Below are 27,854 nucleotides of genomic sequence, written 5' to 3'. Positions count from 1 at the left end.
TCGTTTCCCCTGGGTTGGAAGGTCAGATGGCAGTCGCTTCCGTAAAAACTAGTGCCTACGTCAATTCTTGGGATTAGTTGTCAAGCGGCGGCGACGTCAGTGAAAACTAGCTTGAATCCGCGCAGGACCGAGTAAAATGACGTGCTCTTGTGTTGGAGGCCAAGACTCATTTTGGGTCATCGCGCCAAAAACTAGTAAGTAGTAGTAAGTTGTCAAGAATGTCAAGCGGACCCCAGGCACCCATGAGCCGTGGCAAAATGCCGGAATATCGCGAGGAAGATGAAGAGTTCTGTTGATTTGGTGCACTAATGAGGAATGTTAGTACGGAAACCATAACTCATGATCGCTGAGATCGGTTCATGATATGTTGCTCTTATTGATACTGTTGCGAAGGATCTGCTCAGCGGTAAATTAATATTAATAGGCATCTAATCTTAGGGTCCATTTCCACTTTCAAAGTAGTCATTAGTGCTGAATTCAAACATAAAAAGCTATAATTGAAGTATGAATTTTTTTTCTAAAATCGGTAGGAATTACCTATTAATAAAACAAAAACTATTTTTTTATTTCGATCGCTAAAGTAAAACATGTTTGGTTTGGTGGACTTTGGCGTTCTAATGAACATATTTTAAATTTAACAAGCCATTGGTCTTGATAATCATTTGTCCTTATTCGTCTTTCTTAGCAAGGCACAAAATTAGCTATGTTTTATCAAGGATTTAAGTACCTATAGGATATGAAAAACAACGTCATACTTACAGTCAAACGTTGCATCTCCGAACCCCAACAAAAAAGTGGTAACTGTTTCTCATAGTAGGAAACAGTTAACGTTATAAGTGTAAATAATCACCAATTATTTACACCGCCAAGTGTGAAAGGATCCTTAGCCATCTGAGGATGATTTCTAAAACAGATATATATATAAAGTGGCGACATAATTGCTATAATCGCGTGAGAGTCAGGAATGCCCACGGCGATGTCATTAGCGATACGTTACTTGTCTAATTAAGCCTCTTCTTAGAACAAAAAAGACGTAAAACACATATTAGTCTTATGTTTTAAGCTCTTTATTTCGAGCGCGGTGACATCTGTTGAATCTTTCTAGAGGCGAAACACTTTATGTACATGTTTTGCGACAAATTGTGGTAATGTCATTACATAGTTATCTAGATGCCGGGAAATTAAGATGGTAGTTGTGAAAATGTGTGAAAAGCTGATGTGTGCTGTCGGCCTGGAATAGGCACAGTGGACCGACGCGCGACGCCTTTGATATTTGCGTAAACACCGCACAATAACACAGGAGGGTTGTCAGACTTTTACACAACTGCCCAAGACATACCTACACTTGACTTACTATGGCTGGTTTTAGTGTCATGCGGACGGTGGATGAGAAAGCTGTCCGCGCGGACGGTCGTGCGCGCGGACCCGTCAGCTTTACTCTATAACGCTCCCTGAACTTAATACATATTGGTCCGGTGCGGAGCGATCCGCACGGACGGTCCGCGTGACACTAAAACCAACCTATAAGGCACCGCCTAGTACCGAGCCACTATATCTACTAACAATGGCGATGTCATAAAGATTTTTTTGTTAAAGAAATTAGGGAACTGAAAAGGACTCAAGTCTCTACAAAAGGCTCGGGTCTCTAACAAGGTGAAAAGAATTCGAGTTTCTTGTCTAAACCAACACTAGTTAAACCTGCTAGCTGCATGTTTCTGTCTTGTACCACTCGAATGACTTGTTAAGTCCCACCATAAAGTCGATACAAATTAATGTAATTCAACCGCTGTTAGTAGATGACGGATAGAGTGGGCGCGGCTGCATTGTTCGGTACCACCTCTTAAGGGCGCGTACACATTAGGAGAACCTTTGGTGTGACCGAGAGAAGTAATTATTTAGGGTCGGTTGAACCACAAAATAAATAATAGTACTAGGTACAGAAGACTCACTCTCTAACAAAACGCGTCTGTTACGATCAGGACGGATATGGCCGCTAGGTGGCGACAGCGATAGCTTATGGCTAGCCACCAAAATTGGTGTGGAATGGATGTACTTTTAGCTACCTCTAGCAAAGCGACGAAATCGCGGAGTGAACCACGCCTGGTTGAACCAAACCGTCGTTCACCGTTAAAGTGGTCGCCAAATTTTATTGTATGGGAATTTTCATAGTACTCTGTTGAGTGATGTTGATCAGTGTGTTAAGTCATGTGCAACTGGCCCTTAATGTGTCATACATAATCCTTACAAAGTCGAGAGCCTGAGACAAATCCTGGTTTAGCAATTTGTTGAGGGTTTCATCTTGGTTTGATTCGACTTGACATTCGCTCACCCTGATTGGTTCCCCCGCGCGCGTCAGTGTCATGTCATCAGATGTATTCCCATTTGTCCCTACCGAGCAGATGGGAATAGGTGTTTTCATATAAATCATTCCCATTTGTCTCCGCCTCATGGTGGCAGTCATGTGGGGAGGGGACAAATAGGAATATACCTGTCATCATTGGATTTCGCTGGCATTAAGGCATAGGGCATCTCGGAATACCGATATACTTACCGGAATATCGAACCAATTTTTGCGATATGATAAAAGAGAAAATTACGACTAAATTTAACCTGTAAAAATCTCACACGAGATTTGGGGGAGGAAGGAGGGGTCGAGGCAAATCTCACGAAATCTCACCAGAGTTTAAAAATCCTTAAAAACGCCTCACACACTTTACACATTCATTGCCACTAAGTGCTACGGGTTACGCTCGTAGCGCGTAGCCACGTTTTCGTCGTATGTAGCGCATAGTCGCTACGAACAGTGTACCCGACAGTCGGGTTCTTGGCCCTGAATGTGTTAATAGGCGACCCCTTACGACCACCTTATGAAGCACACCGCTATTGTGATACACAAAGTTGCTATAACGTTATTGTATTGTAACGCAGTGTGTAGAGCACCTAACTCTTACCACCAAATACAGAATATTTAATGGTAATAGTACTCAAGTATGATTCGAGGGAAATAGAATAATGGTAGATGGTATCACGGGTCCTAATGGCGCCGAGAGCGTTACCATGAATTGTCAGGGGTGGTTTCAGAGCGTAGACCACGACCTCTAGACGGAGCATATGAGCATGTGACATGGCTTGTGGTCATTTTCGCTAGCGTACGAATTTTATCTGTGAATGGAGTCTTTAACTTTAGAAACTACATCTTATCCTGCTAGCATTCTAACTTCCCGCAGTATTTGTTTATTGAAAAAAAAATTTATAACATTAGCTATGTGTGCTAATTAATGTGTATAGACAGAACTACTACACTGCTAAAAGACTACATACTTAATGTATTACATACATAAGCGATTGGGAAGAAGAGTGGGACGTGTCTTCGTGGATGACACAAACTATACTAAAGTACTTATAGAGGTATTATCGATGGAATAGGGATGTTTTCTTACCTCCTAATGAACAATTTTCAACACAAAAGCTTTGAATTGTGATTTCAACCGTAACTACTCATTTCTTGAAAAAAAAAAATCCACCTGACCCCAAGGACTATACTTAATATAAAATAGTGTAAGATACAACAGAACTAATGGCGTGGTATTTTACAAAAAGCTTTTGTCTGAGACTGCGTTCGTAAACGCGTAGTCTAAGTAAAGTAATCTATGTTTTAAAGCTTATTGTTTCCTATTTAGGCGGCCGTGAATAGAATAAAGGATACAAGTCAACGTATCTTACTTGTAAATTGTTTCTAATGTCAGTTCGGCTGGATATTTAGTATGGTAGTCTCATAGTTTCTATACAATATCTTCCAAGTGTTCTTCTTCTATACCTTATTAAATAAAAGAAAATGTGTTTGAAAAGTTAAAAAACCTTGATAAAGGTTCGCGAGCGATATCGCCGATTAAGAGCCAACAATCTCCTAAATTGTGTTGATTAGGTACAGTAAGGATTACGCTTTCTCTTCAATGTGTTCGTATTCGTATTTCGTAAGAGCAGCCGATGCAACGGAGCCACGCCGTTTTGTCGACTAAATAGTGTTTAGTTTTAAGTTTATAAAATACATTGTTTGCCACCGATGTGGTATAAAAAAAAAGCATATGTATGTTAGTCTGTAAGGTATTTGTAATATGGGCCTTGTAGCCTGATTTAAATTTCTAAATAAATACATAATAAAATTGCGTATGTTCTGTCCCTCATCGTCTCATCACGGTCGCACTTTAACGCTACTCTATCTATAGTGTACTTGCTTTGAGTCAAACCTTTATGGATATGATTTTTCAGCTGCCAATAGTGATTTTCTGGCTCAAGATCACTCTATTCTACTTCTACAGGGTGATTCATGAGACGTGAGCAGGACTAATCCTGCACACTCAGTAACTGATAATTAATCGATCACCGTCGTATTTAGGTGAAACAACCACACTTTTCCCAATTTTTTAACTTTTTGGTGAGGGCAAATTTTATTATCTACAATCATGGTCGCCCTACAAGACCGACCTAAACATAAAACCTCTTTAACCGTAATGACAGCATTTTGATTACGAAGAAAATAAACTGTCAAACTTGAGTGAGATACGAGTTTTCAAAAGTAACCAGACCGTGATGACAGTGATGACATTCAATTTGACACAGAATATCGGTAGTTTAGCATTCTAATTTTATGTCGTAAATAAATTAATAACTTTTTTTTTCAACACGACTAGAAAATTAACGTTAACCTCACTAATACTGATACGAAACAGTTGCTTATAATTTACGAAATGCGCAGTGTTAGTCCTGCTCACGTCTCCTGAATCACCCTGTATTATCTATTGTCATTTTCTACCATAAGCAGCGACGGTTGGGAAAGATAAAAATAACATGCTAGTGTACGGAATTTCCTGCAGCCGCAGTTGGCCGCATTCAATTATGTCATTAAAATAATTGCAACAAACGAGCGGTTTTGATAGTTTTTTTTAACATCATGTCATGTACATAGAATAAGTTACCTGCATTTGGATCTGTAATAAAAAAATACTAGTGAAGCAGGTATGGAACACACCTAATTAGGCACGTAAGACAATTGACTTGACTACCCAATTATCTTGGAAAAACAAAAACCAAAATAATGGCAATATTGTTAAAAATAATGATGTGAAAACAGAACCAAGTTTCTTTATAACGGCGGCGGCGCTCTACTTCTATGGCATTCCATGTTTTTAGGGTTCCGTACCCAAAGGGTAAATCGGGACCCTATTACTAAGACTCCGCCGTCAACCACCGCCGCCACCACCCCCAGGCTGTATCTCACGAACCGTGATAGCTAGACAGTTGAAATTTTCACAGATGATGTATTTCTGTTGCTGCTATAACAACAAATACTAAAAAGTACGGAACCCTCGGTGGGCGAGTCCGACTCGCACTTGTCCGGTTTTTTTTTATAAGTAGACATGAGGTGAAGCGGTGGTGGCCGAGGGGATATGACGTCCGTCTTTCAATCCGGAGGTCGCTGGTTCAAATCCTGGCTCGTACCAATTAGTAGGTATATACCTACATGCATAGGTGTCCTGAGAAGAGTTAATATTCAATCGGCAGTTACTTAATACTCTAATATGTATTAATAAAACCACTATTAGGAATGACCGAACTACGAGTGATGTGGTCTACTATATATAGGTAAGGCTCAAAATACTTCAAAAACATTGGTAAGGACTAAACAGCCCTGCGTAGTATATATTTTATTAATTATTAACTGAAATTCAACACAACAGCTAGAACTAACTATAGGTACATACACAAATCTAATACCTTTAAACGAGTAATTCTTGTTTATTTATATATGTCGTAGGCCGATCGTAAGATCAGGCAGATCGTAATGTTCCTGTGTAATGTTTTGACGATAGTCACATTAAACCAATACATAGGTAGGATAGGTTCGTTAGGTTGCTTCAGATGCCCGATGGGCAAACTGCCCAGAAATAGGAGCCCCGCGTAGCGGGGCTCCGTCGACTCAGGGAACGATACAAAGATTTTCACGTTTCACGATATGCCTAGGAATTTCACGATATGCCTGATCTTACGATCGGCCGCCGACATATATATATTTCGGGGATCTCGGAAACGGCTCTAACCATTCCGATGAAATTTGCTATACTGGGGTGATAAATCGATTTAGTGCGGAAAGAGAAGAGTTGTGAAATGTAGGGGAGCCCGTACATTCTACGACTCTTCTCTTTCCGCACAGACCCTAGCTAGGTCTTATCTCTGGGGAAACGAGCATTTTTGAGTTTTTATATGTTTTCCAAACAAAGCTTGGTCTCCCAGATATTACTACCTAAAGTCTTTTAAATTGTCTATGCCGTCTATGGAAAGAAATAGAGGCAGCCCCACCCCCCATAGCCACAGTTCCACCTCATTACGGATTCTAAACACGATTGACAATGACGTTAGGCAGGCCTGGAAACTAGTCATATAATATAGTTAGTCAGCTTCAGTAGTAAAAAAATCATAAAGGATGAAGATTACGTGAGAACTGTTTTTATAGACCTATTAAAGTCATGCACAAAGATTGGTACTTAATGCCTTTCATTTTTATGAGTGCTACGTGCATTTACTTGATTGTTACGTTAATTTATGAGTGCTACCTGTTTTGTCTATAGCTACAAGATAGCTTTTGCTAAGGCATTAATTGCCTTAGAAAAAAATGAATGCCTGTTTAAGCTATGAAATTAACTTGTAAATTATTAATTGGTTCTTAGTGTTTGACCTCCACTTACTTATAAAATAGGTGCTTGTTAATGATATGATATGACACTAAAGAAGTAGCAGGGAATGACCTTTTTACTGCTTTTCTGTCGAGTGCATTCTTTTTGAGAGTGGTAACGGCCAGTGTAGCAAGGCAGTGTAGCGTTTTCACTGCCCCTCCTTAAGGCGCTTCTCGTGTTCTTGACTCTTTGTGCGAATTTTCACTGTGTGAATGTCCTCTTGCTTAACTGATGCTGACTGTACCTGTGCTAACAGCTAGGTCTATAGGGGGCCAATCGTTTCCTGCGACAACGAAACGCTTTCTGTCTCTCTATCACTCTTACATTTTAGTGCGAGAGAGACACATAGCGTTTTGTTGTCGTAGCGCAAACGATTGGCTTCTTGGCTTAGGCTTAGGCACGCCGCTCGCATTTCTCAAAGATTCTTGTCAAATTGCCAATTGAGGAGCCATGGGTGTTCGGTGTTCGTAGAGTCTACAGCTCATGAACACAGACACTGTCAGTAATAGTGACAATACTATTAACAGTAGGGTAGGGTAGAGTAGTATAGTTATATCTACGGTATATAGTGATTAACATTAAATAAAACAACATGAAATTCGGAAAGAACGAAGAAATGACAATATTTTAATATATGTTATATCATTCTAACTGATTTTTCTGGCCCGCAATAAACAAGTCCCGAGATATAAAACCGCATAATTGAAATGAATTTCTCATGGGGTTATTTTTGAAGTTTATTAAAGACAAATGACAGTGGTGAAATGAATGCGGTTGCGGTATCAGACTGCCTCTATCTGCTTAATATAAAACGGTCGTAACTACGTTTGAAAACTCATTTGATTCTCTACTTTAGTCTCATACCATAAAGTATATAATCGACTACGTGTTTGAAATTAGTTACTGCATTTGTTTGTGTTGGTGGCGCTGCCGGGTCGGGTAATTACCTATAGTTAGTCGGGGGTCTATGATTGTACCGTGCGGTACTTAAGCCGGAGTTACACGGGATTTTCTGAACGCGAGCGCTGAGAAATCGTTAACACGTTCCTGGTCTAGTGCTTTTAAATAGGTACCGCCTAGGAAAACCTATGCGTTCCGTGCCCTAGGATTTGGGAATAGCAACGTGATGCGCAGTAATAATAAGTTACGTGCTATCCGGTGTATGAAGCTTGATGCTCTCTTTTGATGTCAATATTTAGGGAGGAAAATGGGCACTACGTTTGTCTGGAAAATCGGTCGTCCACTAACTCCCGTGTTTTAGTCACTCGCGCGACATGTTTCCGAGAGCTTAAGTCTCCCTTTTCACGAACTAACTGTGCATGAGTAGCTGTCACTATGCTCGCGCACTGCGAACTTTCGCATACATTCTTCCTTGTGGCTGAGGGACGTGACGAACGTGAACGCTTTTCACCAGTGCTTTCCAAGCCGCTCTATCTTGGGCCTAGTGCATGCTAGCCTGCAATGTGGCGTTTGCCTCTGGCGTTATTCTGTTCGCCCAACGCGTGGCCATACGTCCATCCCTACGCTTCCTTGTCATGCGGCCAGTAATAATGCACTTTTCCAGGCTATCTGGCCCTGTCCTACTCAGGTGGCCGAAGAAACCAAGTACACGTTGGGAGTAAACAGTGGTGAGCCTCGTTCTAATGTTATGGCTCCTCTACACGATGGGCCAACGCCGGCCACTCCATGAGACGCAGCCATGCGGTAGAATGAGATAGCTATATCACTTGCTCCCTCTAACGCATAAATGCGTCCCTTGGAGTGGCCGGCGTTGGCGTTGAATGGATGCATTTGTACGGCGTTCAGTCCATGAAATCCGGAGCATTCTCCGCCAGCACCACATCTCGCACGCATCTATCCTGCGACGGGTTTCGGGTTTGATGGTCCAGGTTTCGGACGCGTACAAAAAGATCGATCGCATACATACGTGAGTTAAACCGTAGAATTAGTTTAATGAAAATTATTCCTGTAGCTGTCTCTAAAATAACATATCAATGTAATGACAATTGACAATAAACTGCCATTGTTTATATCTTGCTTTGTTTATTACACATTACGGACTTATTTATAGCACTATACTGTAAGAACCGTTTCAAAATTTGCCCGTATTTCATTTCCACGCCGTATTATAGACCAGGAGCTAACCCTGGAAAATGAATGGTATATTGTATGATAATGAAACATTGAAGCTAATTTAATTAGTTTGCAATACTATCCTTATTACTAGGTCCGGGCGTCTGATGGCAGATGTTCATCGGCGAGAGGTGGCAGGCCAGTAAAACTTTTCAGTTTGAAAAAGAAATGATAAAGTACGTGAAAAGGGCCGAAGATGTTTATGTATAGAGCAGGTGCTATATTTTATCCTTAAATTTAACAAATATGCGCTTTATTGCTAAACCGCATGCAAAGCATATAAATAAGGTAAGATGTCACCTCTTTTCCCCCAACATAAATAAATACATAATTACTTTTAATAGTACACTGCCCCCAGGACTGCATTAATTGCTCTCCACCGATGAACAATTATGCAGTTGTCAATCGCCTGGATCAAACATAGCAAACTAACTGTCCACTGTCCAGTTTTGTTCACTCATTATCATCAGAGAGATATAAGTATATAAGTAAGTTTATAGACTGATGACTCCATACTTAACCTCCTACTGCGTCCCTGCGTACAATTTTTTGTACATATTCCAAAATCTATTTTGAACTTTTATTGTGTAACTAAGGGTTCCAATTTCAAAAACAAAACAATTGCTTCTGGGTCTCAGGAGGATAAATTAAAACTGCGAATATTATTTGAAATAGAAATTAAGCTTAAGTATTAAGCATTTAGTTTTATCTCAGTTTAAAACTTATTACTAATAAATTGTACCTTACCTCCCATACAACTAAATCTTTATTAATAAGGAAACTGATGTATGGATCACTAAGCTTACCTACATATTTCTCTATGATTATCATGTACCATTATCCGGGCCTAGCTCTCCGTGTATAAAGGCTGCAGGCTGTATGCTGTAAAAGTTAAGTGTTTCTTGGTTGTTAGTTGTGGACAATATGTCGTATTTCAAGTGTAACGTTCGCTACTAGTGAAACACGGGTAAAGTGACCGTGTATAATTTTGTTACCTCGCGTTCTCTACGCTTGCACAGTCGATGCAATCATATCACAGCGGAACTTACACTCCTAAGGCCCAATCCTGCCTATAGTATTTATTCAGTTCGATGAAATTTAAATCATTATTCAATTGGAACAGAGTCGCATTTCTTTTGTTTCGTTCAATTTTCAAACAAAACCAAATCAACTCTATTACCTACACTAAAGGTTCAAACTTAGTGGCAAATTCGGAATTTTTCATTTGTATCGCTGGTATAGGAGGATACAAAAATATCTAACATAATTTATATGTAGGTTATAACGTTATACAGGTTGGCTAATAAATAACTGCATTCCCGTTGCCAGGGCGGTTTTGGGATTATACTGAGCAACTTTTACTATGAGACCAACCTCGAAATCACGAAAAAAAAAATTGGCTTGTCCATTTTCTATGGGAGGGGAGGGTAAAAAATTTTTTCGCGATTTCTGGGTTGGTCCCATAGTAAAAGTTGCTCAGTATAAATCTAAAACCTCCCTGGCAACGGGAATGCAGTTATTTTTTAGCCACCGTGTATATAAGCTTGTCATCTTACTCAACAGTCGAGCTAAATACATTGTCGACCGGTCTGGCCTAGTGGGTAGTGACCCTGCCTATGAAGCCGATGGTCCCGGGTTCGAATCCTGGTAAGGGCATTTATTTGTATGATGATACAGATATTTGTTCCTGAGTCATGGTTGTTTTCTATGTATTTAAGTATTTATATATTATATATATCGTTGTCTGAGTACCCACAACACAAGCTTTCTTGAGCTTACCGTGGGACTTAGTCAATTTGTGTAAGAATGTCCCTATAATATTTAAAATTTAAATTTAAATACGGACAAAATGCGTCTCTAGCCCGTCAACCTTAAATCCTCCAAGCCGTCAACTCAAACTTGAGCGACGAAATTAAACTAGAAATTCAAAGAGGAATGTCATGATTAAGTATTTGTTTTTATTTTTAATTCAACTGTAGACTCGAAACAAAATGTGCTATTTTTGACACTTGTGTTTGTTTTTCGTTTTTCGAGATGATATCTAGATTTCTTAAAAGAATATTTATTTAATTAGTATTACTAAATTTAATTTGGCTAATTTGTAATTTTTTTATAAACTGCGACGACCTTTATAATACTGAACAAAAAGGACAACAAGAAATTAAAAAAAAAAACATTAATAACATCAGTACGTGGGAATAGTGATCATTAACTCAACGTGCATTTCGGTGCTCAAATAAATCCCCCTGTATAAGGAATTCAAATAGAAATGTAGACGCGATACGCATGCCATGCCTACTTCTTGTCCATATATGCTTGGTATTTTGATATCGCTGTCACGGCATATTATTATAGGAATTAAAACGGATTTCTCACGTATTTTAAGTTGAAGCTCCTCGTTGGAGCGAAACATGTCGAACAATCTTCGACTTAAAATACGTGAGTGACCTGTTTTATATTTAAAAAATTTTGTTATTAAAATGGCTGTCACGGCACGGCTATTTTATACAGTCAGCAGCAGAAGTTGCTAAGCGGGCCAGGTGTTCAAATAGATCTAGACGCGCCTTTATTGTCAAGAGAATAAGAGCGTGTCAAGGTAATTTTGAACACCTCGCACGCTTAGCAACTTTTGCTGCTGACTGTACACTAAGGCCATTCGTGTATAAGGGGCTGTCCATAAATTACGTCATCGATTTTTGACGATTTTTGACCCCCCCTCCCCCCTATAATCATCCAAAAATCATGCTTCAAATGACCCCATTTCCTCCTACTTCATGCTACCGTCATCCGATGTCCAGACTAGGGCTCGCGGTCGTGTCCGGGTTTCGTGTACACGTGTTCGGTACCCGTTTCCGAACTACACGTACACGGTTTTTTGACCCGTTCTACACGTGTAGTCGTGCACACGTGTAATTAAGATCCGTGTATCCGGGTACCCGTGTACCCGTGTACTCGGCGAAACGGACCTTAAATACACGCGGGCCTAACCCGTCCTTGGCGTGTAGCGGAGATTGTAGTAATGTATATATGGATGTTCAATGTGATTGATATGTGTTGTACCAATTTAATTTATTTTTCACCTCAGCAGCTCGAACAAGGGTACTTTGCTAACAGTGAGCAAAATGCGATTTTGTTAAAGGAAAATATAATATATTCCGTTCGTGGTAGTTTCAGTCAGAGATGGGCAAAATTCATTTGAATGACGAATTACGAATGAGAATTACCAAATCATTCGCGAATGACAAATATTTTTTTCGAATGATCATTCGTGTTCAATTCATTCGCGAATAATTTACTCGGCGAATAAAATAGCCCACGAATAAATTATTTGCGAATAATATTGTCGAATAGTTAGCTTACAAAATAAATATTTAGCTGTTTTATATCCCAATAGTAAAAAGAAAATGTTTTCTATCGGTTTATCTGGTTGGTTGATTTGAGGTGTGGAAACTGGGAATACGCCTCATGTATTGGCGGTCACGTGGGGCGAGAACAACTGGAAATACACCAATAATGGGGGTATTCCCGTTTGTCCCCTTCGGGAACTGGTGGAAAAAGACAAACAATCTTTCCCATTTGTCCCCACTTCATTGAAGCAGGGACAAATAGGAACACACCATTAACGGGTGTATTCTTATTGTTCCCCACCGGGAACAGATGGGAATAGGCGCTGCATATAAAACATTTCCATTTGTCCCTCATGTATGGCGTAGGTCACGTGGATAGGGGGCAAATGGGATTACATCAATAATGCACCCATTATAACCAATAATGGGTGTATGCCCATTTGTCCCCGCGGGGAACATATAGGAAAAGAAGCCGCATATAAATATTTCCCATTTGTTCCCACCTTATTTTTGTAAGGACAAAAGGGAACACACCATTTTCGGATGTATTCCCATTTGTCCCCGCCGGGTACAGAAGTGATAGGATTTGCATATAAATATTTCCCATCTGTACCCTCCTTATTGGTGTGGGGACAAATGGGAACACACCATTTTCGGAAGAATTCCTATTTGTCCACGCCGCGAGAGACATTTGGGAAAAGACGCTGCATAGAAATCTTTTGTATCGGCACCAAATGGGAACACCAATATCGGGGACAAATGGGAACACCAAAACTCATATAAAACATTCCCATTTGTCCCCGCCTCATGTATGGCGTAGGTCACGTGAATCGGGGACAAATGGGAATACACCAATAATGCACCCATCATTACCAATAATGGGTGAATTCCCATTTGTCTCCGCGGGGAACATATGTGAAGACCCTGCATAAAAATATTTTCCATTTTTCCCCACCTTATTGGGGTGGGGATAATTGGGAACACAAATTTCGGATGTATTCCCATTTGTCTACGTCTGGAACTGATGGAATAGGTGCTGCATATAAATCGTACCCATTTGTCTCCGCCTCGGGGACAAATGGGAACACCAATATCGGGGACAAATGGGAACACCAAAACCCATATACAACATGCCCATTTGTCCCCGCCTCATGTATGGTGTAGGTCACGTGAATCGGGGACAAATGGGAATACGCAAATAATGCACCCATCATTACCAATAATGGTCGAATTCCCATTTGTCTCCGCGGGGAACATATGTGAAGACCCTGCATAAAAATATTTTCCATTTTTCCCCACCTTATTGGGGTGGGGATAATTGGGAATACAATTTTCGGATGTATTCCCATTTGTCTACGTCGGGAACTGATGGAATAGGTGCTGCATATAAATCGTACCCATTTGTCTCCGCCTCACGTATGGCGGCGGTCACGTAGGGCAGGAACAAATAGGAATACACCAATAAAGAGTGTATTCCCATTTGTTCCCGCGAGAAACTTATGGGGAAATCTATAGAAATCTTTTGAGGTGGGGACAAATGGGAACGCCAATATCGGGGACAAATGGGAACACCAAAATTCATATAAACATTTCCATTTGTCCCCGCCTCGTGCATGGCGTAGGTCACGTGAATTGGAGACAAATGGGAATACACCAATAATGCACCCATTATTGGTGTATTCCCATATTACTAATAATTACCAATAATGGGTGAATTCCCATTTATCTCCGCGGGGAACATATGGGTAGACCCTACATAATAATATTTTACACAAATATCGGATGTATTCTCACTTGTCCCGGCCGGGAACAAATGGGAATAGGCGCTGCATATAAACAATTCCCATTTGTCCCCACCATGGATGGCGACGGTCAGTTGGGGCCTTTCCCAAAATTTTCCTTGGCTCTAAAATACGCTGCAGTTGCATACCTATTCAGATTTGCCATCTGAGTGTGTATTACAAAAATCCTTCGTGTAATTTATTCGAATATTCATTTCTTATTCGAAATTCTAAACGAATGGTTTATTCGCGAATAATTTATTCGCGAATATTAATCTCACCATAATTATTTAGATTAAAAATGATTCGAATAATGCCCAACTCTGGTTTCAGTAAGCATAACTATCTACTTTTGTATTAAATAATCATTTAGGTTTATATAACACTTTAAACTCTCGCGTTTTGTACACATATTTAATTACACAAACGGGTCTACCGCGATATAATTTCATTGTTTTTACCTTTAATTCCGACGTTTCAGCTGAGTTGCACCAGCTGTGGTCACGGAAAGACTGACGTCCCAACAAATGGTAACATGGTGGTGGTGGTATTTAGGTTTACTTTAATTATCAAAAAACTACATCAATGAAGAAACTGAAATACCAACAATGAAGTCAACGGTTACTGAGATATTGTTAATTTTAATCTTATGATTATTGAAACAAATTGTACTTACCTACCTATTATTGACATTACAAATCAATCCAGTAAAACTGCAAAGTAGGTAATCGAATCTTCCTAACCTTCCACATATTCAATCGTATGTCTTCATAGCACGAATCTCCGCTACACGAGAGTGAAGGGTGGAACCGGCGGGTAAATAAGATCCGTTATTTCGTGTATCCGTGACGACCGGTCTGGCCTAGTGGGTAGTGACCCTGCCTACGAAGCCGATGGTCCCGGGTTCGAATCCCGGTAAGGGCATTTATTTGTATGATGATACAGATATTTGTTCCTGAGTCATGGTTGTTTTCTATGTATTTAAGTATTTATATATTATATATATCGTTGTCTGAGTACCCACAACACAAGCCTTCTTGAGCTTACCGTGGGGCTTCAGTCGATTTGTGTAAAAAATGTCCTATAATATTTATTTATTTATTTTATCCGTGTACCCGTGTAAACGTTTCCGAATCCGGGCGGGTTCGTGTAGTTCGGGTTCTTAAGCCCGGCGGGCTTAAGAACACGGGTACCCGTGTCAGCGTGTAACACGTGTATCGGGACTTCGGGAGCTCTAAGTCCAGACCCCCCCCCCCCCCCCCTAATTTGAAATAGCCCCTAAAATAAGGGGTTAAAATTTTAACGTACCTATATTTATACATTTTTTTTTTATAAATTTATGTATTCTAATTCTACTTTTACATTCACATGGTTCTAATGTCATTTGTACTTACCTTTAACACGGTAGTTATAGAACGTCTAAATTCATTTATATGATGATGAAGAAATGATATATTTTTGTACGTAAACGCTGTGGGATCATGAACTAGAAGCCTGTAAAGATAGGTACCTAAATCTAGAGTCTGTGCGGAAAGAGAAGAGTCGTGAAATGTATGGGCTCTCCCTTACATTCCACGACTCTTTTCTTTTCGCACAGACTCTAAGTTATTTATTCTGACAGGTACATTAAAATTAATTGATTTTATTACAACCCTAGTGCGTCTCCTTTGCACCAATATTCAAGGGCTAATATGTACTGATTAACGATTACGGACTAGGTCGATCTGTATAAAATTGTCCTATAAATCCTATAGTAATTTATTTTATTGTTTTATTTGCCTGTAATATTTTATCGATATTATGTATATTGAGACCTGAATGTGCCTCTTAGTGTGCACAAGTTTTACGACGTCACACATGCACAGCACAAAACTGCACAAAAAGCGTAATGAAACAATTTCCAATTAATTGAGTGATTAGTGTAATTGATGTAATTATCGACATCCGTTAATGATGTCTTCGATCGATGTAGGTGGGTAGTCAGCAGCTGAAGAAAAATATTCCAAATATGTATTACAATGTCACTGTAAGTGCTTCAATTCAAGTTGGGACCTTAGAGCATTTAGTAACTGGAAATGCATGTCATCGCTGTCATTTTCTTTACGAAACAGTCTACCGATTTTTGCGGGGGAGGGGACGTCAAATGTATTGCTATTTCTACATGATTTGTACGTAACGTACATACCATACAAAAGTTTGCACAATTGTGCAAGTTTTTCGGCAGAGGGGTAAGCTCTTAACCCTTTACCAGGCTGACAGTTCAAAAATGGCAATCGAATGTCAGTCTTACTCATCGAAAATAGAACACATGTTTGAAGTGCCATACGTGGGAAATATATATCCCTTAGCCTGGTAAAGGGTTAATGGCCACTCCAGTTATTAAATGCTCTAAGGTTGGGACTGAACAAGAGAACATACTATTTATTGCACACCTCACATAGTTTACAATAATGTACAGCAACATAAACAATGACAATTGGATATAGGTGACAACAGGCGGTCTTATCGCTTATCTTATCTTATTGTTTTCGGGGGCCCTTGCGGATACACTTCGACCCATAGGGATCTTTTGTGCAGTTACCCCCTAGAGAAGATCCATCAACTACTCAAGAGCTTTTCCCACCATATCCATGTCTCGGATGATGGAGCTCATGGGTAGCGTTTTCCTTCCTCCTCCTCCTTTGAAGTCCTTTGGTTCCAGGTATCCTGGTCCAAAGTCTTTCATTATTTGTCTGGCGAGGGCGTGACATTCACACATTAAGTGTTTCACTGTCTCTTCTCTTCGCCACACATACGATAATCGGTGTTGTCAGAGTGTCCCATCTTGACCAGAATTCCTTTGACCCCGTAATGGCCAGTAAACACCCCCGTTATGATTTGGAGTTGTCTTTTGCTAAGTTTCCAAAGCTTTTTGCTCCAGCCGGAGTCTACTCCTTGCATAAAGAGCTTTGCATGCTTTAGACCCGTCAGACTGTCTCATTCTTCCTGATGTTTGGTCTTGGTATGGTCTTTAATAGCCGTTGTGATGGTTCCCTGTGAGAGCCCCACGAATGGTTCCGGACCTATAAGGCTACTTACAGATCCGGCTCTGGCAAGTTAATCTGCATTTTAATTGCCTATGAATCCCTCGGGCCCTGGGATCCATACCATGCAGTTGCACTCTGTTTTGCCTTCCAAGCTGGTTTTATCGCTTAAGAGCGATCTCTTCCAGACAACCTTTACTTTTTAGGGTTCCGTACCCAAAGGGTAAAACGGGACCCTATTACTAAGACTTCGCTGTCCGTCCGTCCGTCCGTCCGTCCGTCCGTCCGTCCGTCTGTCACCAGGCTGTATCTCACGAACCGTGATAGCTAGACAGTTGAAATTTTCACAGTTGATGTATTTCTGTTGCCGCTATAACAACAAATACTAAAAACAGAATAAAATAAAGATTTAAATGGGGCTCCCATACAACAAACGTGATTTTTGACCAAAGTTAAGCAACGTCGGGAGTGGTCAGTACTTGGATGGGTGACCGTTTTTTTTTTGCTTTTTTTTCGTTTTTTTTTTTGCATTATGGTACGGAACCCTTCGTGCGCGAGTCCGACTCGCACTTGCCCGGTTTTTTTACTACAAGTGACTGTACTTATTACACACACTCACTGCGAATGTAGTCCTCCCAGCACGATGCTTGTAACGGACTTCTGTATTACATTCACCGCAATTGGCTTAGCACTTAATATAAGAAATTAGAAATGCCACCGCGTTGCCTTATCAAAACGATTGCAGGCAAATTGTTTGCATCCGCATTCCAGAATCTTCACTCAAACAAACGTCTTTATCACAGACGAGGCAATAACAAAGACTAATAGAATGCACAGTTGAGTACGTTGTGTATTGATTACTTACTCATATTAAGGCTATAGGGAGTATTACTGCAATGTTCTGCCGCCAGAGTGCAGCACTAATTTGTTTACATAGAGTAACTTATACATACTAGGCCTTAAACAGTTTTTTGACAAGTTTTCACTATGACATTGATGCACCAAGGCGGTTTGTTTACAGGTGGCCTACCGCGAAACGCGAAAATCTAAATTTCTTTATCTGCCTCTCTATCGATCGAATAAGCAAGAGTGATAGAGAGGCAGAAACCGAACTTTCGATTGTATTGTAGTGTTGCACGGTAGGTAGGCCATGTTTTCTTTAAAATTGTAGGATACTGGAATAGTAGGCCCCGTTGCCCTCCTTTTTAACGCCATCAATGGAATATCATCAGTGACTCATTATGACTACTAAACTCTACTTACTAGTTTAGTTGTCTTTCTTTACAAACTACTCGTCTTTGCTCTAAATCAACGCGAAACACGTTTTTAATCGTGATTAGTGCTTTCCATCCGTAATCCGTTAATTATGATAATTATAATAAATCAAAGGGAATTATTAACCGTTAATTAATTGCCTGGTTGGCAAATATAAATTAATAGTAGCAATATACTTTCCTTATTAAAAGAGAACTGCTTTGTGGCCTGTTTGGGATTTAAACTCTTTTGGAGATAACATTTAATAGAGCAATTTATTTGAATAGGGGCTGTCCATAAATTACGTCATCGATTTTTGACGATTTTTGACCCCCCCCCCCCCTATAATCATCCAAAAATCATGCTTCAAATGACCCCATTTCCTCCTACTTCATGCTACCGTCATCCGATGTCCAGACCCCCCCCCCCTAATTTGAAATGACGTAATTTATGAATAGCCCCATAGCGGTAACATTCTATGGTGGTATTCCAATCGCACGTTAAACATGAGCGAGTCGACGACTCACTGAACCTGTATTAAGTGCGCACTTTTTTTACGTATAGTTGTTACAAACCCCGAGGTCACAATACACAGGCGTATTAAGGTTACCTCAAATCGCCCGCGCTCGCGTAACTTTGGGAATACAGGGCCGGTATTCAATACCGGAATATTTGAAGACAAATTCGATCGCTTTGATACTGATAATAAATACGATACGTTAATGGAAACATGTTGTAATATTTGTACAGAATTCCATTGTAAATATTCTAGATTTATGAGACAGTTTATCCGCTACCGGTAGATCTACTTTCATATGAACATTTAGCTTGCTGCCGGAAACTGGCTATCTACATCATTTTGGCGCCGCCAGCTCACTTAATCAAATAAGTAGGTACTTGGCATAGACTAGGAATCCTCTAGACGGAGTTTAGAGCAATTATTTCGCGAAACCGATGCTGCCAAAAATACGGGGGTGCGGAGGACGAGGTGAGCGAGTTCCCGTGCCGTGATTGGTTCGTTCAAAGACGGACGTCACACAAAGACACTTTCGACTCGAAAATGGAGTAAAACTACCGTATTTGTGGCAGAGGGGGTAGAGCTACTATGCTCAGTCTGGAGGATGTCTTGTCTGTGGTACTTGGTAAGAAAAATCGCGCGAAAGGTTAATACATATTACCTATAGCCACGCTTGCGACGGAAATTGTAATACAAATAGATTATTACCTATATCGATACAATGTAGAATACAACATATTAAAAACAATTAAAAATTGTGGCAAAAGGCAAGCGATCTTCCAGATAACTTTTGACTGCCTAATTGAAAATGCGAAATAAAGATGTGCAATGAGAACTTAATAGTTTTACATTTAATTACTTATTTCAATTCTGCGGTTTTTTTTTTTTCAATTTCACGTTATAAGAAAATGATATATTACTATGTAGAATGACCAATGTCCGTGCCAAATTTTATGTCATTTCAGCAAGACGTTTTAAAATGAGAGCGTACTTCGATTGTATGGAATGTATGGCGGCGGCTGGGTTCATGTGACTTAAGTATTTCATTTTAAGTATGGGCACTGTCTAGTGATTGCAATCCGGACTATCCGAAGTTCGAAAATTCTGATTTACACGGCGATTTCCGATCCGTTTTAAAATCCGGATTCTTTTAACAAAATCCGAATTTTAGTTTTTTTTGGTATAACATAACCCTGCAATATTGGGCACATGTAAACCCAACATTATAAAGATCAAGTGCGCATAAGCACAGTTTTGCGGGCAAGAACAAAACATGCGCAGTTAAGCATTGCCACATTTCATAAGAAAGCCATAAAGAGATAATAACAGAAACTCAGTGATCCGTACTGCGGTTGTGGTCGATGCCGAATGCCGACAAACGCTCAGTGCCGGACGGGGCAATTATATTTTAATATATACATGGAGTACACGGTGTGGAACTAAGGATTTCTAAGGTTTTCAGTTTATTTAAGCTCAGGCTTCCTAGGATAACGGTGCCTTCATATAGCGGCCGTCTCCATACAAAATACTACGACATCCATATTTAGTCGTATTATTTTGTATGGGGACGGCCGCTATATAACCGCGCCGCTATCCTAGGAAAACACAGCATTAGTCGGATGTGGCAAACTCTTTCTAAGTTTCGACCCTTACTGACCGAGCTAGAGCGAAGCGTCTCCGTTTCAGCTTAGACAATAATGTCCGTATGTCCGGCTATTCTCCTCTACAGGTAAAATTTTTCAACCGATTGGCATGATTGGAGTAGATGCGATAAATAATCGAAATTTATTAAAATGGCGGAATCATAGGGATTTTACAGCTCACTGAGCCACTAGTTTATTTTATTAGCAATATCAAATTAAAGACTACAAGGTCCCACTCACAGTTCTGCAAAGGTGCTTTCTCCGAGAGGTGACATGTAGTTTATTTTATTAAATATTTTCCCAAGCCCCTTACTTTAGCAAATATCTACCTTCTCTTGCTAGACTATATGAGCCTTGGCGAATAATTACAAACAAAACAGCTGCTGCAAATGCTACAAGCATCCTAAAAGCTAATCACTCCTGATCGTTGAAGTGACACAGTAAAATATTCAATTTTACAACGGTTTAGTATACTAGTACTATTTTTACCATCCTGTATAAAACAATAGGTTGAAAAATAAACTGGATTGAATCGAGACTTGCGGTTTAAACATCCTGCGATGATCCGAAGGTTGTGTGGTTTTAGTAGCTTTTAAGAAGTCGTATACTTAGGTAGGGAGATTCTGCTATATCGTACCGCCAGTTAAATCGCACCATTTCCAATTAAACAACCTAGGTTAAACGATGCTCCAGTGGTATTGCTCTCAATAATCGAGCGAAAAGGCGAAAAAATACATCTGACACATATTTATATTCGAATCATAAGATGCCAGAAAGGATGACTCTCGCTAGACCGGGCCGGGCCCGAGCCGTGGCGTTCGATATGTAATTTTCTATGATGGCTGATCGGAGATCACGCGGTGCTTTCCATAGAAAACGAAGCGCCGGAAGCTCCGGCCCGGCCCCGGCCCGGTCTAGCTTGAATAATCCTTAAAATATATATTTTTTGCACGCTTCGTTGTGCAATATGTAATTAAAATTACTTGTGACAGTTGGTCTTTAACATATTGCGTGTAATATCAGCTAAGTTCTTTACCGTGAAATAGGTTTCAAAGCAATGCACTTCAGATTCCCTTTTAATTCCCCGTACTTTATGTATAAAACGTATTTACACCGCCCCTATCTTGTATCAGTCCATCATCCATTTTGCTAAAGTATAAGTGAGGTATTCGTATTAATCCCGTACGGACTTAATCCCTTTTTCCTCTTAATTAGAGCATAAACGTAATACCCCTAATAGCATTTTCTTGTAGGGATTTTGTTGGGCCTTTGTTTACGTATTAGTTGGGCAACCGTTATATTTGGCCGTACGATTTGCTGGAGGGCCCTCGACAAAGGCCCTCCCGAAGATTCCCAACAGAGGGCCATAAGAGTAATTTTTTCGTTGGGCCTATTTAAATAAATCATACAATTATTCAACGGTGGTGGTTTTGGTTGGGCCGTGGTTGGGCCTATACACATTTGTTTGATGGTTGGTTAATTGTTACATTTGGCCGTACGATTTGCTGGAGGGCCCTCGACAAAGGCCCTCCCGAAGATTTCCAACAGAGGGCCATTAGAGTAATTTTATCGTTGGGCCTATTTAAATAAATCATACAATTATTCAACGGTGGTGGTTTTGGTTGGGCCGTGGTTGGGCCTATACACATTTGTTTGATGGTTGGTTAATTGTTACATTTGGCCGTATGGCTTGCTGTAGGGCCAACTGCAAAAAAATAAAAAAGGGCAATTTTTTCGTTGTGCTTCTGTTTGCAAATTCAAGAATTACCCAACGGCAAGTCAGGTAGGTCGGTAGGTAGTCGTGCACCAGGTTGAAGGCCCAACACAGCTTGTCCCACAAAGGGCCAACATTGTAACTTTAACGTTGGGCCTTGTGTAGGATTCTTACAATACTACCGTAGGTAAATAGTTGTGTAATTTATAGTGTGCCTACAGTCTAATTATGTAATGGGCTTTTGTTTACGAGTCCTACAGTTACCCTACGTTAAGTAAGTGGTTGTGTAATACGACGTTGGGCCATTGCTGATAAATATTACAATTACACTACGGTAGACAACTAGGCATTGGTTGTATCCACATGAAGGCCCTAGGCTAGGCAGCAGTTGTTGTTAATCTTCTCTGTATCGTTCCAATTTTAGTATATGTACTGCCGAAGCAAGTACACTTACTATACACTCTAATTTGTATATATACTAACCGCACTTCGAAACTTCGTAAGCGAGATTTATGTTTTTTGAGATTTAAATTGAGAAAATGTGGGTAAAATACAATTTTTTAAATTTATGTATAAATTTTATAGTTATAGCTATTAGATTTATAAGTTACTTTTAAAAAATATTATGATTATATCCGGAATAATCGAGAAAATAACTATAACTTCGATGTTTGGAGACAGTAACGCCATCTAGTGACGCCACAAGCAAAATCAACTGGTATTGTTGGGCATCAGTACCACAGCCAATGTTGGTAAATGCGATATTTGTGCTCACTGGGCCAACGAATGTTATCGTTGTAAACAAAGCCACCGGTACCAAAATACACAAAGGCCCATTGTTAGGCGTCAGTGCCACAGCCAATGTTGGTAAATACGATATTTGTTATCATTGGGCCAACGAATGTTATCGTTGTTTAGCGAACGGTAGCAAAATACACAAAGGCCCATTGTTGGGCCTCAATGCTACAGCCAATGTTGGTAAATGCGATATTTGTCGTCATTGGGCCATCAGATGATATCTTTGACTAGCCAATGTTACCAAAATACACAAAGGCCCATTGTTGGGCATCCGTGCCACAGCCAATGTTGGTAAATGCGGTATGCGTCACCATTGGGCCAACGAATGTTATCGTTGTTTAGCGAACGGTAGCAAAATACACAAAGGCCCATTGTTGGGCCTCAATGCTACAGCCAATGTTGGTAAATGCGATATTTGTCGTAATTGGGCCATCGGATGATATCGTTGATTAGCCAACGTTACCAAAATAAACAAAGGCTCATTGTTGGGCATCAGTGCCACAGTCAATGTTGGTAAATGCGATATTTGTCATCATTGGGCCATCGGATGATATCGTTGATTAGCCAACGTTACCAAAATACACAAAGGCCCATTGTTGGGCATCAATGCTACAGTCAATGTTGGTAAATGCGATATTTGTCGTCATTGGGCCATCGGATGATATCGTTGATTAGCCAACGTTACCAAAATAAACAAAGGCCCGTTGTTGGGCATCAATGCTACAGCCAATGTTGGTAAATGTGATATTTGTCGTCATTGGGCCATCGGATGATATCGTTGATTAGCCAACGTTACCAAAATAAACAAAGGCCCATTGTTGGGCATCAGTGCCACAGCCAATGTTGGTAAATGCGATTTTTGTCATCATTGGGCCATCGGATGATATCGTTGATTAGCCAACGTTACCAAAATACACAAAGGCCCATTGTTGGGCATCAATGCTACAGCCAATGTTGGTAAAAGCGATATTTGTCGTCATTGGGCCATCGGATGATATCGTCGATTAGCCAACGTTACCAAAATAAACAAAGGCCCATTGATGGGTATCAGTGCCACAGCCAATGTTGGTAAATGCGATATTTGTCATCATTGGGCCATCGGATGATATCCTTGACTAGCCAACGTTACCAAAATACACAAAGGCCCATTGTTGGGCATCCGTGCCACAGCCAATGTTGGTAAATGCGGTATTCGTCACCATTGGGCCAACGAATGTTATCGTTGTTTAGCGAACGGTAGCAAAATACACAAAGGCCCATTGTTGGGCATCACTGCCACTGCCAATGTTGGTAAATGCGATATATGTCATCATTGGGCCAACGAATATTATCGTTGTTTAGCCAACGGTACCAAAATACACAAAGGCCCATTGTTAGGCATCTGTGCCACAGCGAATGTTGGTAAATGCGATGGTGGGCCAATACAAAATTAATGTTGGCTACGGAACGAACCTCATCCCAACGTTTTCCCTACCGTTGGCACCGTAGGCCCCAACGAAAATGCTACTAGGGACACTTCTCTTTGCTTGAAAATAAAGTTGAAAACTGGTTGAAAGCAACCATTAAGTTCATCATGTATGTTCGATCACAGTAAATTTTAGAGGGACAGAATGACAACACTCAACAATCCTTTATTAATTTATACTGTACAGAATAATCAAACAAAAAAAAAACAGTACCGTAAAACGGGGTGAGTAGGTTTCGCGGGGAGAGGTGGGTTATGAATGGGGAGAGAAGGTTTGAGAGGGGGGGTGAGAAGGGATTTTAAGGCTACTGCTACAAAAATAATGTATTCCAATTTAAAAAGGAGCTATAGTAATACGCATAATAAAAAAAATCGATCCAACAATCTTTCAAAATCACCTTTGTATGAAAACCCCTCTCACCCCAAATACGAGGCACTACGGGGTGAGGTGGGTTTTCCTCTTTATCGTCAAAGTTATGAAATGTAACTACCCAAAATAAAATAAAAACTAAAATACAAACGTCCGGAACACTTATTATATACACCATTCAGTTTTCATATGTAAAAATAAAATGTTATCGAGGTTTGAATTTCAGTTTTGACCCTATTCACCCCATTTTACGGTATATCAAATATCTAAAACAAACTCGTACATATAAAGCCAAGATCATGATAGCAGGGTAAAATTTACATATCTTTTCACTAGGGCTTGCAATATCGGACGGTTTCCAATTCCGGAACTGATTTTCGATACTGGGTCCCAATTCCGGAATTCCGGAACTGGTTCCGGAATTAGGGTTAATCATATGTTTATTAGATTTTTTAATAAAAATCAACAATAAATGTGAAATTCTGATACTTTACGTTTATTAAAGAAAGTATTGTTTTAGTGGAATTTAATTTAAAGTATTATGATTTATTTCCAAATGATGCGAACACGTTATGATTAATTTAAAATACATATATGTAATAAAAAAAAAAACATTAAAACTAACTATGAATTAAAGATTTAAAAACTAAACTAAAATTAAAATAAACCTACTTAAAAATTTAACTAATACTTATAATATTATATAAAAACTAAATATACTAATAAAATATATGAAAATAAAAAGAAGTTATAAAGAGAATACCCCTTCTAGAACCTCCGCCTGCGGCATTGAGCCCATAACGCTGGCTGCGTTACCTCTCTGTATTGCCAGCGATATGCGCTGGGAGAGGTAAGCGCCAGCCCTATGGTGTTTACTCTATTTTTGTGAATATCTATATTATTTTTGTAAAGAAAACGTAATTTTATTATAACATGACTTTATTGACTGACGTGTTTATATTTCATCAACTAAACCAAAGAGTACATTTGACAAGTAACTTCAAAGAGACTGAACATACCGCCCACCAAAATACTTATTTTATACTTAAATAGCTTTGACTTACTGTCAAAAAAAAAAACATTAACATAAATAGCAATTAACTCTTGTCACAAATCCTAATCAAATGAAATATTCAACTTAGTATACATTTCATGTAAAATAACAACATAACATTTGTAACTGATCAATATTGGTCATGTAATACACATAAAGTACCTAGCTTAGAAGAAACAATTCAATCAGCTTATTGCGATAACAATAAATCCTCTTTATGGTATTGCAAAGTTAACCGCCCACCATGAACCTATAGCGGTCTATGTCATTTTACTTGGCAATAAAATTAATTTGGATAAAGGTCTTTTAATGACATTATCACCCTTACACTGAAGGGTAACAACTCGGACTAAACTGTCCGCCCCCGGATGTAGCTCCTTAATTTTACCCAATAGCCATTTGGCTGGAGGCATATCATCTTCTTTGACAATAACAATATCTCCAATACAGGGAGACTTCACAGTGTCGTGCCACTTATATCGTTGTTGTAAAGTGTTAAGATACTCCACTCTCCACCTACGCCAGAAATCTTGCATTCTATTTTGTATGAACTGCCATCTCTATTGAACTTACACCCCTTGAAGCGAGATCCGCTGGGTTGTCTGCTGACGGAACATGTCTCCATTTGTCTTGGTCAATAAGTTGTATAATGTCGGATACTCTATTACCAAGACAAAGTATTATTAATTTATTAATCGAAAAATATTAATAAATTGAGTAGTGCGGCTAGTGCCATCTTTGCACCTCTTATTTTAGCACCTTATTATACTATGGTCACTTTTATTCACTTCAATGATACGGCGTATATATGTATTTGGAATGGAATAATATTAACATCAATAAATTGCTCTGATAATTAGATTAAGATTAATTACGATTCATAAGAGCTTGTTGCTAGGCCTACATGAATAAAGTATAATTTTGATTTTGATTTTGATTTTTGATTTTGGGGAAACTACGAATGCTGGCAAATCATTTGATGTCTAGTTTTATATAATCTCTAAACGTAACGGTCTCGTAGACTACGTAGTGGCTCTGTTTACGAAGATGAAGGTCCTGATGGGGTTCCGATCTCGGTAAGGGCATTTATTGTGTTAAGGTATAACGATTATTTGTTCCTGAGTTAAGGTTGTTTTTAATGTATTAAAGTAACTACCTATTCAGCTACTTATTACCTTTATGCATTGCCGACTAGTGAGCAAAACGCAAGCCTTATTGAAATTAAACCAAATGGGCTAAATGATTTCATTACCGCTTCAGAATATAAATAATGTGCTCCTGCTGCTACACTACAGAATCCGAAATCTTTAATTGAGGAAATTTATTTCTGAATTGAGAATAAAATATCCTAATATTTATAAATTTAAAATTCAAAGGTTTCCCGTAGGTAGGATTCTGGACAAGTAAATGTATGGCTTTGATTTAGCAAGTAGGTATGAAAAGTAAAAATTCGATGGTTAATAAAGTTAATGAGGCATGTTAATGCATGCTGCTAGACTTCAGACTTATGTCAGCCACGGTTAATAACACCAGCATAGTGTAGTTTCTTGGCACTTTTCAATAGTAAATCTAATAAAAGTACTTAAATCCAATTCCGGAATTTTCGATATTCACTGGTCTCAATTCCGGAACTGTAATATCGGAAAATTTGTCCGAGATTCCGGAATTTCGAAATTCCGGAATTCCGGAATGCAAGCTCTACTTTTCACTTTTACATTCTCATCATCATCATCGAGAATCCTTGAATGCGCCGATTTCTGGCCGAAAGGTGTCGTGTTTCGGAGTTTCCGGAGCAAACTGCCGATCCCGATACAAGAGCAGACAATTCAAAGACCTATAGACGCCGTCCTGTCGTCTAAATAGTGTTTAGAATCAGGCAAGATTCCAATTTAAAAAAATCTGGTTACTTTCTCAACCACAAATCTAAATTTTAAAATCTGCGAAGTACCACAAATGCGTATTTTATACTTTACGCTAATAACACTAAGAGTTTCGTCAGGCTGGCTTCTTACTGATTGTCTGTG

The 27,854-nt window shown here is 39.5% G+C and overlaps 1 protein-coding gene across 1 annotated transcript in view; it reads left to right on the top strand.

Annotated features, from left to right (window-relative positions):
- Positions 1–27,854, top strand: part of LOC134800101 (tetratricopeptide repeat protein 28) — a 134,782-nt gene that overhangs the window by 22,318 nt on the left and 84,610 nt on the right. The window lies entirely within an intron of this gene.

This window comes from Cydia splendana, chromosome 19 (genome assembly GCF_910591565.1).
Source record: "Cydia splendana chromosome 19, ilCydSple1.2, whole genome shotgun sequence".
Classification (NCBI taxonomy): Eukaryota; Metazoa; Arthropoda; class Insecta; order Lepidoptera; family Tortricidae; genus Cydia; species Cydia splendana.
This window is presented reverse-complemented; position numbering and strand designations above follow the sequence as displayed.